Source organism: Mesoplodon densirostris, chromosome 4, assembly GCF_025265405.1.
Source record: "Mesoplodon densirostris isolate mMesDen1 chromosome 4, mMesDen1 primary haplotype, whole genome shotgun sequence".
Taxonomy (NCBI): domain Eukaryota; kingdom Metazoa; phylum Chordata; class Mammalia; order Artiodactyla; family Ziphiidae; genus Mesoplodon; species Mesoplodon densirostris.
Genome location: NC_082664.1, coordinates 76,091,492 through 76,106,680, shown reverse-complemented (window position 1 = coordinate 76,106,680; position 15,189 = coordinate 76,091,492). Strand labels below are relative to the sequence as shown.

At 52.3% G+C, this 15,189-nt stretch overlaps 1 protein-coding gene across 9 annotated transcripts in view; it reads right to left on the bottom strand.

The window, feature by feature from the left end:
- Nucleotides 1-12,976, bottom strand: part of ZFHX2 (zinc finger homeobox 2) — a 30,168-nt gene extending 17,192 nt beyond the window's left edge. For 2 of the 9 annotated variants that reach the window (XM_060096438.1, XM_060096444.1), the window contains exons 1-2: nt 1,240-1,655; nt 627-775 (exon numbers count right to left, since the gene is read on the bottom strand). The gene's annotated coding sequence lies outside the window, so the exon portion shown is untranslated. Of the gene's footprint in view, nt 1-45; nt 374-626; nt 943-1,239; nt 1,656-12,710 lie in introns of those variants that run through there. The other 7 variants (XM_060096443.1, XM_060096446.1, XM_060096441.1 and 4 more) reach the window with 5 other exon arrangements.
- Nucleotides 12,977-15,189: the final 2,213 nt, after the last annotated feature.

Genomic DNA, 15,189 nt, shown 5'->3' with positions numbered 1-15,189 from the left:
CCGAGCCCCACCCCCTTTTTTACCTTGGTCCCCCCTCAAACTCACCAATTCCCCCATGCCTCACCATCCCATGCTTCTCCCAGTGTCCCAGGTGGCCTGACTCCTCTTCAGTTCTCAATTATCAGCAGATATCAAACGATTAAACCTTTAGCGCTCAGGCCAGAGTGCCGCCAGGAAGTGGTGTGGCCTCTCCCGCCTTGGGCAGCCTCTAACCCTCACCTTCAGATTCCCTGATTTGGAATGGGTCCTTGGTCTGGCCGCACTCAGCCTGGAGGCCCCCATTCCCACTTCCCTCCTCCTCCTGGGGGACCAGCCAGGCGTGAAGTCGAAGGAGGAGCCATTAAGGCGCTCCGCGAGGGGCTGGCTCTGCATACTAATGAAAATGCAAATCAGCACCTGGGCCGGGGCTGGGGTGGGGTGGAGAACTAACAGGGAAGTAAAGGAATTGGACCGGGGGCGGGGGGGGGGGCAGTTATCTTACGTAATCAGAAAGCAGAAGCCCTGAAGTTGTGGGATAAAGGTATTCTTCCTATGGAATCCTTGGGGTGCTGGGGGAAGTGGGGAGATACACGTGCTGGCGTGTGAGGGCCTGACATTCCACTGTCACCCCCATAATGGAGGCTCACCTGGTAGGAAGAACTGAGACCGGGCAAGAGCGGCCCCTCCTGGGCCCTGACACTGAGGGCTGAACCTGGTGGGTGCTCTCCCCGTGCTGACCCACCTCACATCCGTCAGCAGCTTCTCTCTGGCTCCCGAATCACAACTCTAGATCAAACTGCAGAGGAGGGCTAGGAAGACCTAAGCCTCAGATCCTCTCTCCAGAGCTTTTACTTCCCAGGACTGGAAAAAAGACAGCTGATTCCTAGCTAGAAACCAAAGGAGCTTAGCTTTGGGCTAGCTAGTGGGTGAGACCTGGATCAGCGGAGGGAAGGGAGGTCTGAAGCTGTTTAAAATTGCAAATCTCTTTCCCTCTCCCCTCCCCCTCCCCTCCCCCTCTACAGGAAAGAATTTCAATTGCAAATTTATCTCTGCCTCAGTGCCTCTCTTCCCGCTCCCCCCACTGCCACCAACTCCCCTCCCCCCTTCTTCTCTGTGCTTCTCCCATCACCCACTATTTATTACAAGCCTTGAACTGCAGCAATTATTTTTTCACTTTCCCCCCCTCCTTCCCTTTTCCTCTGCCTCAGTCTTTTCTTCTGTCCCTCTCTGAATCTGTGTCCCTTTCTCTGCCCTTCCTACCTTGACCTCAGTTTTCATCTCTTTCTGGAGACAGGTCCCCACGCACCACGACCAGGCCCAGAGTCTTATTCTCCCTCAGACCACTGTCATTCCTCCTGTGGTTCCAGGCTTTCCTTAAGGGCGTCTCCTCTCTCTCAGGGTACACCTTAGACGTGGGGAAAGGGAGAAGGCGAGCCCTTAAAGGCCCTGGCATTCCTGCGTGTGGAGGAGGGAAGGAGGAAGAGGGCGGATCGGGTGTAGGGTGGAGGTGGGGGGATAGTCAAAAGGAAGGACCTGGGTAGAGGCGAGGGCCGGGGGCCCGCGAGCAGAGGGGTTGGGGGGACAGAGCAGGCAGTGGTGGCGGTGTGATCAGAGCGGAGACTGATGTGAAGGGGCGCCACAGACGGCAGAGAGAGTCAATAAAACGAGAGGATCACATGAGCGGCGACAGAAAGAGCTTTAAATTACAAGGCTGCTGCCACCGAGGGGGATGGGAGGAGGCAGGCCTGGAGCCAGGGGAGGGTGGAGAGTTCTGAGGGTGTAGTCATCCCCTAAGATGAATCATCTAGCTCCAAAATGGCCCTCAGCATCCAGAGCTCCCTTGCTGCCCCTTCATTCCATCTCCCTCCCTAATGCTTCCTTCCCTCACAGCGTGAGGAGAAAGGGAACATGGAGAGAAAGCTATGGGGAAACAGAAGAGATTTTTTTTGGGGGGGGGGTATTGCCCTCTTCCTCTGTCCAGACCCAGGTCCCTCGTTATTCCTCAAGGAGAGAAGGAAAGGATGGCAGTGCTACTTCTTTCAAAGCTCAGCTAGGGACTTGTTGCCCCATCAACACAGTCCCTGAACTGAGATATTCTTCCATGGGAGGTGGGCAGAAAGGCACCCTGTAAGTAGCTGGACAAGAATTCCTACTTCTTGAAATGTACCGTACTTAGAACAGGAAGATGCCAGGGAACCAGGAGACTTCAGGACAGACAGTAGGACCCAGAGAGCTACAAAGAAAGATGTTATGAGAGGGACAGAAAGGCTTGGATGTGAAGTGGAAAGCTGCAAAGGCGGGCTCTGAGACCACAAAAGACAACATTCTGAGACTTCAGAACCCGAGAATTACAGGAGCCAAAGGGACAAGGGCAAAGGAACGACCAAAGAAGTAAGGCCTGAGGAAAGGAAGTATGTCCTCCTCACCGAGGAGGCGCCAGGCCGTGGGGCCTGTAGAACTGGAGGCAAAGCTGGCCAGGGGCACTTCCTCTGGGGCTGGAGCCCCAGCAAGACCAGGACTCCCCTGGGCTGGAGCCCCCTCCCACCTCTGACAGAGCTGGAGTGGAAAAGTGACACGACTGCCCCCTGGTGGTTATGGAGGGAACACCACCGAGGAGAGAACAGGCCCGCAGGAACAGACTGGATTTCTCCTCCCAGCTCCCCTCCTTAAAACAAAAACCCAAAACCCCTCTCCTTTCTTTTCTTCAAACCCAACGACAGGGCAAAGTCTTCTCCAGCAAAGTCGGCCAGAGGGCACTGGCACTTTTGCTTACAATTTGCATACAGTGATTTCCAAGTCCGAGCCCTCCAGACATTTTTGCCTTTCACTTTTCCAATTGTTCCAACTATCCTCTTTCCTTGGAGCCCATTTTAGGGACCTTTTCTTTCTTCTCTCTGAAATCCCTACCTCCAGCCTGCCCTCTTCCGCACTAACTTTGCCCTGCCCTTCTCTCCTTTTGGTTTCAACCTGTTGCTTTTAAGAGGCAGCCACAGAGGGGAGGGGAAGAGAAGCAGGAAAGATGGAGTGTGTGTGCCCACATTAGGGGGATCAGTTGGTACCAACAGCAAATAAACTCTAACCAGGTGAGATTCTTTTTCTAAGGCAGTGGAAGAACATGGGCTATGGATTCACTTAGATCCAGGTTCAGTCCTGGCTCCCCGACACTCACCAGCTGTGCAGCCTTGGTAAGTTACTTATCCACTCTGTTTTCTCATCTGGAAACTCCCTGGCCCTCACTCCCAAGTGCTCTTACAGGAGAAGGGTTTACAGCTGGCTTTGTGCTGTTATCTGAGCCCGGGTCTCTCCAGTACACCTACAAGATCACCCAGCTGCCACCGCTGTCCTTACCCAGCTGTTGTGAGGACTAGTACAGGTAACATGTGAAAAGTGCCCATACTGGTGTCTATCAGGTCAGTTTCTTTCCTTCTCTCTGGCTCTCCGCCCTCGCCACCCCGAGGGGGGCAAGGTGTGTGCAGCTAGGCTGACGCTTTCCTTCTGTCTTGCCCCTTCTTGACCTGGACTCATCCTCTCATCTCTGCCCTTTTTGACTGAGGGCAGATTCTTTGGTGGGCAGGATTTAAATCTAGTCTGCCTAGCAGCAGACTTCATTTCTCACCAGGCCCTCTCGATTGCTGCATCTAGAGACATCCCATTATCCCAAACCAGAGACTGGAAGCTTTGCCCAGGCTCACACTTGCATCAAAACTATTATGGCCTCTCCTTGCATTAAAACTATCACTTTCTCTGTCTCTAAAGCTTACCTTCTATATTTAAAAAGAAAACAAAAAAAGGTACTCCTGTTCCTCCATTTTAATTCTACCTATCTCTCCTAGACATCTCCCTGGCATCCAAATACTTAGGGAGTGTTTACTTTGTGCAAGAGAAGTTTTGTCCAAAAGAGAGAAAATAAGAATGGCAGGAAATGAGACAGGCAGGAAAAGGAGTATCATAGAGGGTAAAGAAAGACAGCCAAGGCAGAAGAGGACGGAGGAAGAAGGCAGGGAGAGGAGGGAAGGAGCGGGGAGCTGGATCTCGGTCTGTACATGTAAATACCGAATCTTGAATCTTGGAGAATCTTGAATCTCGTTGAGGGCTCCCAGTTTTGGCAGCAGATTGGGCAGGTGGCCTGTCCCCAGTGAGAGGGATGGAGCAAGCAAGATGCTTAAAATGGGCATGCAAGATGCTTAAGGTGGGCGGGAGGGAACTGGGTGGGGTGTGAGGAGAAAGGAGAGGCTGAGAGGAAGAAGATGGGGGTGGGAGGGAGTAGACAGGGCTAAAAGGGAAGCTGTGGATTAAAACCACAACCAGAGAGGAACATTCATCCACATTTGCGTGGCTTTGTTGAGATGTGCTGCAGCATGTCTGCTGCTGGAGGAGAGGATGTTGTGGACAGGAGTGGAGCCTCTTGCCAGTGCATCTCCCTCGGTGATGCCACAAGTGTTAGGACAGCAGTGTGGAGCTGTGTCATCTTGTAGGTGCACTGGAGAGACCCAGGCTTAGATAACCGCGCAAAGCCAGCTCTGAACCCTTCTTCTGTGTGAGCACTCCAGAGCGAGGGGACAGGGAGCTGTGCCCTTGAATTTAGATTCAGGATCCTATCTGATCCTGGCATGGGGGACCTCTGCGGAAGACCTTTGATCTCCCTGAACTTGAAAAGAATTACGTGCAATTCTTCTAGAATTACTTGGAAGGATACCATTGTAAGTGGCTGTGTATATAAATAAATCCTTCTGGTTCTCTGATTCTGCATGAACCCCTGTGATAGTAATGACTCTGTTTAAATACTATTAAAACAATAACAACAACAACAAATAATCATAGTATCTTTAAATGTTTACCTTGTGTCAGGCACTGTGCTGAGCCCTCTGGAAGCATCACATCACCTAATCCTCCACTACAATCTGATAAAATAGATACAGCCACTCATTCCCATTTTACAAACATGGAAACAGACTTAGATGGGTTATGTAATTAAGGTCTAACACTTGGACAATAGAGTCGAGATTGGCCTCAGGTAGCCTGACCCCAGTGCCCTGCTCTCGAGTTAATTTGTAAGCTTCTGAGCTCTGGCAAGCATTCTGATGAGACCCCTGAGTCTGAGTGTGTTATTCTGCTCTTACGTGTGTTGCTTTGAGCATATGTGCTGTCATGCTCTCCTTTGAGCTTGAAAGTGTTAGATGGCCTTCTCCCAGTTGTTCGTGTAAGATGGGCCAGAACAGGCCACTGCTTTGTGTGACTCCAGGGGGCGCTATTCGCATTGCAGTCTATGCACGGGCCCTGGCCATTCTGTGTGTGTGTGTGTGTGTCTCTCTCTCTGCTGGGGGTGGGGATGTGGTGGGTATCAGATTTCTGATCACCTCTCTGAAAGTTGGAAGTCTACATATGTGTATTCTTAATACCATATGAACTTCAGAAAAAACGGTATGGTATTATTTTAAAACAGCCTTTAAGGTCAGACACCTGGAATCATACTCTAGTTCTATTCCCTATGATATAAATGTCCTCGGGTGGGTTGCTTAAAGCTTGTTGCTTCATAAATAGAATGGGGAATAGTTCCTCCTGGAGTTGTGCCCGTTGAGACGATCATGACTGAGACTGGCACTTTGTGTGTGATCAATAAATGGAAACGATAATTACTCATCCATGTGTCTTATTCCCCGAGTTCGGGTGTACGTGTATGTTTATTGCTTATTATTGTGTGTGTGGCTGAGGGCCTGGGCATAGCCCTGTCCCGGCACCTCTTCGGGGTTAGTGAAGGGTCTCCCCGAGGCTCTCGGTTACACCCGCGTGGGCCCTGGGCTTCCCGTTCAGCGGCGGGGTGTCCTGTGCGGGTGTGCTGCCACGTGCCTGGCGTGCCTGTTTGTGCTCGGTGGCCCGGCTGGCGCGGGCGTGTTTGGGGTGGTGGTAATTACTGGGATGGCCCAGCCCTAATGAGTGTGATCTCGTTACACTCTCACCGCCTCTAATGGAGCTAACCTCATTTCACAGCCATTAGAGATGGAGATGAGGCCCCGCCCCCGGCCCCGCCAGCTGCAGCTCCCGCACCCCGGCCACGTCCTTTCCCTCCGGCTCGCCATTTCCCCGTGCCACCGCTCCTCTCCCTCCCGGCCCTCTGCTCCTCCTTCCAGGCTTCCCTCTCCCGTTCCCCATTGTTCTCTTCCCTTCCCGTCTTTCCGCGCCTCTCTCCCCTCGTCCCCCGTCCCTCCTCTCCTCCATTCCTGGCTTCCTCTCTCCTTTCCTCATCCCCCTCCCTCTTTCTTCCCCGGGTCCGTCTGTCCTCCGCGCCCTCTTCTCCGCGCCCCTCCCCCGCCCTTCCCTGCTGCTGGCCCTCCCCTCCCCCACGGTGCCCCGTCTGGCCAAAGGACAAATCTCAAGGGGAAACCAGCAAAGACAAACAAGGTGCAGTGACTTCATTATCGTCGTTAATTTGCCACTTCAGTTCCTCCCACAAGGGTCAAAGCCGGCACGGCTTGAACTCAGGACTGACGCGGAGGCTGGGCCGGCCGCCTGCCTTTTCCGCCTTAAGCCTCTTCCACAACCGCTCGGCCTCCCTCCTCCTCGCGGCCGTCATTTCTCTGCAGGGGGTCAGGCTCCGGGTTTTTTCTCTTCCTGTTCTTAGTCCTCGCAGCCTCAGCCTACCGCCTTCCTTCCTTTTTCATTTAAACCGTGGCCTTCCCTCCACCTCTCTCCCGGCTCCAAGTCACATGGTTTTTACCTTTGACTCCCTCTTTCTTGTCCTATTCAGCCTGCTTCCGCTTTTCCCACTCCTCCCTGCCCCGTCCATCCTGAACCAGTATCTTGGTCTTCCCTCTTCCTAACCTCAAGCACACTCCTTCCCCTAAAGCACCGGGATTTATCTCTAGGTTTTGAAAACCACATAGCCCGATGAAGCTGGGGACGGGAGGAATGAGTTTGTGGTCCAAGCAGGAAAAGTGGTACAGAACGTGGAAATGGCTGGATAGAAAGGAAGACCACTGTGATGGGGGGTGGGGGGCGTGACAGGCACACGAGTCAAAGCAAGCAGCAGAATCTAGACTCAGACACCTGAGACTCAAGACACACTGGGCCCCAGAGAAACAACTTGCCAAGACCAGAGAAAAAAGAGGATGGGCCAGAGGGTCTTGGGCTTGAGACTGAGGGCTGGGGTGGGGTAGGGGTGCATCACCAACAAAACAAGGAGTGAAAAATCTGAGGATGGAAATGGCGTTTACCCCATCAGTTCCTCAGGGAAACACAACCTAACACTCCTGTCCCACCCTCTGCCCTCCTTCACTGAGAAGCCAAATGATTGGCAATTGACTTGACCTTTAGCCCATTGCCAGCCCCAAAGGGAGAGGCTGAGGGTAGTTGGCTGTAACTGGAGGAGGCACCAGGGAAATGTCCACACGTGAAGTAAACGTTTCTTCACCCACCTCTGCCCCGCCTACTCTGCACATCAAAATGCCACAGAGGACCAGACAGCATATGAATGCCCTCTTCTCTCCACAGAGAGTGCTTGCTACTTATGGCCTCTAATTTCACAGGCCCCTGTGCCAACACTGTTCCACTGGGTGGCCCTGCTGTGATTCCAAGGCTGGAACCCTGGCTTCAGTGTAATACCATATTCCTGCCCAAATACAGAGGCAGCTCCTGTTCTCTCATTTGACTTTGAAAGAGAGATTTTGAGGGGTGCTGAGCTGTCTTGGGAGGGATTAGGAAAATGTGTCTTCTTCCAGGTGTGTACAGCCTGCACGGCAGTGGTACAGCTTGGTGACAGGAGAGCAGGTGGATCTCAGCCCTGTTACCCCTTAACTGGGCACCCTAGACAACTGGACACACAGGCCCTGGTCTGCACAAGTGCTTATAAGAGGGGGATACTGACAGCCAATGGGATTACCTCAGGGTGCTGAAAGGCACCTCTAAATCCTTCACCCTGTCTCACCAGCCTGGGCGGGGGGGAGGACGGGTGGGCAGGCAGTCCCCTGGGGCTTTCCACAGAGAGGCAAGGGGCTCTAGAAAAGTGAGGGGTGGGATGACTGAGAAGCCAGAGAAGAAAGATGGAAAAATCAATGAAATGAGTTTCTAACAGTGAGGTAAAGGACCGCCGTGTCGACAGCCTGTCGCCTGCTGCAAAATATGAGCTGCCCAAGTCCATGGCAGCGGCCGACAGTGCGTCCAGCCGCCACTGTCCTCCCTGCAGGCCCCCGCCCACTGGCCCCTTCTCCAGCTGCCCTGGCCTTTCTTATTATAGCTAGACTCTCCCCCAGGGCTCCCAGCTCGCTTCCTCTCATCCAGAGCTTCTTTCCTAGATTCCTTTGATCCATTTGCCACAGGAACAGGTTAAGTTATAATTCCTGATTGGGAGCATCTTTCTCCTCTATGGCTTCCATGTTTAGACTCCCCACCCTTCGGACCTCAGAGCTGTGATGAGCTCTGCATCTCCTGCCTCTCCCTCTTTTACTTTATGTCTCTCGACTCCAACAACGCATTGCGTGGTCAGATGTCAAGGCCGTCCCTCACAGGGTTTCGTACATCCAAGTCTGTGCCTCTTTCTGCCTTTTGGCCCACTTGGCCAATGCTGACTTCCTTGTAATTGTCTGGATTTGGACAGGGTGTTTAGGATGGGCCTGGAATTGATTTATGAACTCTTTGTGATCAGCACGTGCGTGCGCACGTGTGTGTGTGTGTGTGTGTGTGTGTGTACATGTACTTATGTATTTATATATGGCAGATTCAATTGTGGTTTCACGATTGGGAATGGGGTGGGGTAAGGATGTTACTTCCAATTCAAAATCTCCGACTCTGTCTTTAGAAACAACTCTCAACCTTTTCTGGAAACCACCTCCTTTCTCTAGCCTCCTCCGTATCTTCCTTCTGGGCTCCTAAGACTGTTCATTCATGTTTTCCTCCCATTATCTCTTCAAAGCCTCCCCAGATCAGCCCCTAGAGTCAGCCCTGGATGCTTCCAAGTGGGCCCCTAACCCAGTCTCTCCTCTCTCTCTGCCTCAGATCTCACAGTTGCTCCCCTCCAGCCTTTTCCTTCAGTGTCTGCTTTCCCAGCTTGCCCATTTATGCAGACTTAGGCCTGAGGGGCAGGGTGAAAGGAAGGTGGGCAAGTCTTTTCCTTAACCTCTCCCTATTAATTTGACCTCTTGATCAATAGATATTAAGCATCCTCTGTGTGACAGACATTGTGCTAGGTCCTGGAAAACGATGGGAAACTAGACAGATGCAGCCCCTGCTCATATGGCCATCAGGACTAACCCTGGATCTCTCACCCGACAGCTTCTCTCAGAGTCCCCCCCTTTTTCCCCCTCCCTCCACAGCCAAGTAACACCATGCCCTCTGGCATTTCAGAATCCTTCCCTATTCTGTATCCCTGCTCCACACAGCTCTCACACAGCTCCTATCCCCTCTAATCTGCATTTCCAGCTTCCGTCTCCATTCCTAAACCCAAAGCAAGGTTCATCTTACATTTTCAGGGACTCCCCTCCCTGCTCACAGAGCCCTTCTCCTTTCACATCCTGTAAATGCCATTTCCAGCTCTCTTCCTTCTTTCCTGCTTTTCAGTCCTGCTATCCCGTCCTCAATGCCCCTGTCTCCTGAGGTCCCTTTCTCTTGCTCCTGCAGGCTCTAGTGAACCTCAGGTGCTCACAAACAAGACTTCATTTGGAGCTAAGAACAGCTCCAGGGCAGCAAGGTCAAGCTACCAGACGCAGGAATCCTACAGATTTGACTCTGGCCCCGGCCCCGTATGTGTGCAGCTCCCCAGCAAAGCAGCAAGTTGTTCCTCTATGGGTCTTAAGGTAACACCGGCTGCTCTGACATCATGGAGGGAGGACCCCTGTCAGGTTGCCAAGGCAACACCAGCAGTTTATGACATCAGAGGCTGGAGGTCTTTGGTGCTCAGGGGTCTAGAAAGATTCCAGTTCCTATCAGCTAAAGTAAATGGGAATTCTACTTTTTCATCTCTTTGCTCATGTTGCCCTGGCTTGGGGTTGAAAAGCAAAGGCCTCCAGTGGGGCAGTGAGGGATGCGGCCAATGGAATGAGCCAGATCTCTCCTTCTCTTCACCAGGTATCTCTGCACTCTCTCTCCTCTCCTTTGGCATCTCTCTCTTTTGGGGCTTCGCCCAGTGGTATTTCTGCTCTGCCTTTTTTCCAAATCGCCCCTCCTGCTGTGCTCTCTTTGCATCCATCATGCTGTGTCCTTCTCACACCAGAGGCATTTGTTTCCTTTGATATCTCATCTCTCCTCTTTCCCCCTACCAAGCTCTGTGCAGCTCTGATCTGCTTCAGCACTCCTCCCTTTGCCTTCCATTTCCCTTCTTTGTACCATACTCTTTTTGCACCTCATCTTATTCTTGCATTCCTCCTTTCCCCCATTTTACCACTGTATTTCTTCCGTTCATATTGCTTTTTCTGGTGACCTTCCTCTTGAGAAATAACCTATCCTTTCTCTCCGTCTCTCCTTCTGTATCACTATTAATTCATGTTTTATTTCATTCTCCCAATTTTTCATTAATCACCCCTTGGTTCCTCCCCTGCCCCCCATTCCACATGTATTTTCATCCCTTCCTTTGCGCGTTCCTCACGTCATGCATTTCTCTACCCCATGCCCTTATTGCACCCGGCCTCCCCTTCCTTTCTGTCACTCTATTCACCTCTGAAATTTTCCATTTTCTGCCCATATCTACCTCCTCCTTTTACCCTTCAAGCTCCTGAAGTCTGGAAAAACAATAATGGGCTTAAAACAAGGTAAACTCTCCAGACTCTTTATCCACCTTTCCCATTCTTTAGGCTGAATGAACCTGGCCCCTTGTATAAGATACCAATAGCTTCTGTCACACTAATGAAAACTGCCTCGTAAAGAATCATGCTGAATCCAAATATGATAAGAATGAGGACCCAGGAAAAAGATGAATTAGAAAGTAGAGAAAAAGCCACAGATGTCTAGAATCAACTGAAAGATAAGGGGCAACCAAGCAGGGTGGAGCTTAGAATCCCAGAGAATGTCCCTTTACAAAATCAAAGTTGACAGTGAATGAACATAATGGCCCTGACTGATGAAGGGGTTATATGCCCCTGGAAGTCCAGTAAGTTGATTTCTTGGCCTGTTTATGTGCTTTCACAAACCATACTTCCCAACTCTCCCAGCCCCTTTGCTCTCTGGTACATTCGCTGCTGCAGTTAAAATGCTGGGTGAGAAGGTAAGGAATACAAGAAACTTAGGGTGACCAAGAAGAAAAGGTAGGAAGAGTGCAGATTATGGGAACAAGGGTGAAGAAGAGGCAAAGGAGACCATGGGAGGTAGGGATGGGGAAGAAAGGGGGTGAAACAAAATGGGGAAATGAAATGATATATAATGGTAAAGTGAGGGAAGGGAGGAAAACCAAGTCAGAGAGGAAGAGGTTTGTGGTGGGAAGCTCCTGGAGAGGCAGATGACACACAGGAGACCAGAGGTGAGGTCCTGATGGGGGACACAGGCGCATGGCAAAGGGGACAGTCAACAATGCTAGGAAGTTCCAAAGCTCCCTGGGTGAAGATGGAAGAGGAGGCCATTCTGGCCATGCTGAAAGGGCACTCGAATCCTTGGGGGAGACACATTTGCTCCATCCCTCCACTCTTCCAGGCCTCTGACCAGTGACTGCCACAATCATCAGTCATGACTGATAAGCAAACACTCCAAAGCGGCCTGAAAAGGCCAGAGATATCCGTTCAGACCCTGAAGGAAAGGGCATGGAGTCCTAGATGGGTAGAACAGTCAGGCAGCCAAGGAGTAACACACAGTGACAGGGACACACAGGGAAAGGATCACCCGGGTAGGAGGTCACATCCGGAGATAGTGACACACAGACAGACTCGGAAATGGATGGATGGGGAGAATGAATGAGGTGTAGAATGGCAAAATCCAGAGGTAGGGACACATGGACAGAGATCAGCGGGGCAACAGGAGCAGCAAAACGCGTGGTCGTTGATAGGGCTATTCAGAGAGAGGGACAGACAAGAGCAGATGGAGAGCTGGGGGCCAGGAGAGACACACTTCACCTTGAATAGGAGTAGAGGCCTCCCCTCACCTACTACTCACGCCTTTTCCAAAACAAAACAAAACAAACAAAACCCAACCCCCCAAACCAACAAACAACTCAACTTCTGGCAAAACCTAAGATCGAAGATTAAGGGTATCCACGTCCTCTCCCACCCTCCCACCCCCCAGCGCGCTTGCCCATCCATCTGCCTGCCTGTTAGGCGCCTTTCCTCCCCCATCCTGCGGCCGGCGGGGGGCCACCGAGACCCAGGCGCCTCCAGACTGACAGCTCCGAGCCCCCGCACTCCCCCGGCCTCCCCCTCCCTCCGGGACCCCCGCTCCCCGCACAGCTCGGCGCGGCCCGTCTAGGCTCTCGTTACCCTCCATCTGTCCGGCTGGCTGCTGGTCCAGCCTCGAAACCTTTCCCTTCCCGGTCTCTACCTCCACCCCGGCATCTCTCTCTTCGCCCCATTCCCGCTCGCAGGCCCTCTCCTTCCCTCCCATACCCCTGTCCCTCCTTCTCCTCAGGCTCTCGGTGTGTCCGTCTGTCCGTCCGGGTCCCCTCCCCCAGTCCCTTCCCGTCCCTCTCCGTGCCCTCCAGCGGCAGTCTCCGAGCGCCTCCTCTCCCCTCCGTCTCAAGCTTCCAAAGAGCAAGGAAGGGAAGAAGAGAGAGGGAGAGGAGAAAAAAAAACCAACCCAGCAGCATCGGAAATCGATGCACTTACACCTCAGCTGGAAGCAGGGACGGGAGTCGAACCGCGGCCGCCCAGCAGCGCGAGGCGAGGCGGGGAGGGGAGGGGGTGGCTCTTGGAAGGGACTTCTCCGATGTGTTGATTCCTTTTTTTTCCCTCCTCCTCCCTCCCTCCAGCGCTCACTCCGGGGCGTCGGGGACGGAGATGGAAAAAATAAATAAATAAATTCACGGCGGTGAGGGAAGTGAAGGAAAATAATCAATGCTATTTGGCTGCGGCTGAAGTGTTTTCCCGGCTTCGTGAGGGGGTTTCCATTGATTCACCCTGGGCACTCGCTCGCTCCCTGCCTCCTCCTCCTCCTCCTCGCCCTCCTCCTCCTCCTCCTCCTCGCCCTCCTCCTCCTCCTCCTCCTCGCCCTCACTCCTCCGCCTCATTCACTGGCTGGAGCCGAGGCGTCCCACACAATGGAATAATCAATACCCAGGCGCCCGGGGCGGCCCCACTGAGCAGGTGCAGCGGCCCGCCCGCCGCGGAGTATGTCGGGAGTTGTAGTCCGTCCGCCCCCGCCCCGGCCCCCCGGTTCTAGATCTTGGGCCCGTCTGCTTGGCTGGACTGTGGGCGGGACCCGAGGCCCGAGGACAGGCGGACGGCGGTCCCGGTCACCTGCTTGACTGTGGCGCCAGGTCCAAGCCGGTGCCTGCAAAGAGGGCAGGCTCCTTTAAACACTTTGCTGTCTTCTCCTCCTCTTCCTTCTGCCTGCAGAAATCGCACACGTGTTTTGTAATTTTGTTTTAAATCAGCTCTAGAGCAAGTCCTGGCTTCTGCCAGCTTCCCGGAGCCACTCTAGGCCTATCTCTCTTTTTTCACTCCCTTCTTCTTGCTTTATTAGTTCCTGTCCCTTCCAATTGGGCACTAGAACCTTATCTTCCACAGCAATTAGTCTTGGTTCCTGGGAGCTTCTGTCTCCTCCACGTGGTCACAGAGTCCCCAGAGTTGGGTGGGGGGAGGGGAGGTTCTGGCTCCCCATCCTCATCTTCAGTTTATCAGCTTCCATAAGCTCTCCTATATTCTAATAACACTAGCTGCTAAAATTAATTGAGTGCATAGGGACAGTTCCAAGCACTTTTACATATATTAACTTATTTAATCCTCACAACTAGTCTCATTTTACAGTTGAGGAAACCAGGGCACAAACAAGTTAATAAACTGGCTCAAGGTCACACGGCCAATAAGTGACCCCTCCAGGATTCAAATTCTGATAGTCTGACTCCAGACCTCACACTAGCTGCTATAGCCTACTTCTCTTTTTTTTTTTTTTTTTTTTTTTTGCGGTACGCGGGCCCACTGTTGTGGCCTCTCCCGTTGCGGGGCACAGAGTCCAGACGCGCAGGCTCAGCGGCCATGGCTCACGGGCCCAGCCGCTCCACGGCATGTGGGATCTTCCCGGACCGGGGCACGAACCCACGTCCCCTGCATCGGCAGGCGGACTCTCAACCACTGCGCCACCAGGGAAACCCTATAGCCTACTTCTCTTAAAAGAAAAAAATCCTGGAGTTCACAGGAAAAAAGGAAGGAGAAAGAAACTAACATTTTGAATCTCTGTGATGTGACAGTTTGTCACTGAATGCCTCACACTTAACTGTGAGGCAGCCCACATTTTACCAAAGAGAAAACAGAGGTTTAGGGAGGTGGAGTTGCTAGCCCAATGCCAAACACCAGTAAAGTGAAGATGGGACTCAACTCCAGGTCTGTCTAGCTTTGGAGTCTGGTCTTTCCTTTTCCTTAAACTGCTGCCTTGGCCCTACTGGACTGGACCTTATAACTCACAGAAGAGATTAAGTCTTCTTCCTCTGGGCAACAAAACTGATAAGCAAAGGACAGATGAAAAGCAGGCCAGTGAAAGGAATTAGGGGCTGGGGTCCCTCCCCTCTCTGCACATTGGTACCTGTCATAGGATGTGGCGGGGTATGCCTTAAAGAGATCCCAAGTTCAGGATGCCATGTCTGTAAACCAGTGTCCTCTCCACAGTACCTCCCATGGGTCACGTGTTTCCAGAAACATACTGGGGAGAGGACAGGTATTGAGAACCTAGCACTTCACACCCATCATAGGAGCAGGCCCAGGAGTTGACAAGAGCCACTGTTCTTCAGCAAGCTAGCTTACCCAAAGAGTCAGACATACAGTTGATGCCTCCAGCTAATCATAGCTCTGGGAGGGAGTAAGGAGGAGCCTTCTCTATTTTGTCTCCCAAAGCAAAGGGCCATTCTCATGTCTTCCTATATTTTAAGTGAACATAAGTATTTCTCCTGTTCCTGACAAAGCCTGCTCAGGGGCCACTGGACAAACTCCTCAGTCTGACACTCAAAACCTTTTCCAACCTGCCCTTCAAGTGTATTTCTAGATTCATCTCTTTCCTCTTACACACGTGCCAGGTGCTCTCTAGCTTCTGAGCCTTTGCTCATGCTGTTCTTGTCACCATCTTGGTCTCCAACCGTTGAAATCCCATCGTGTC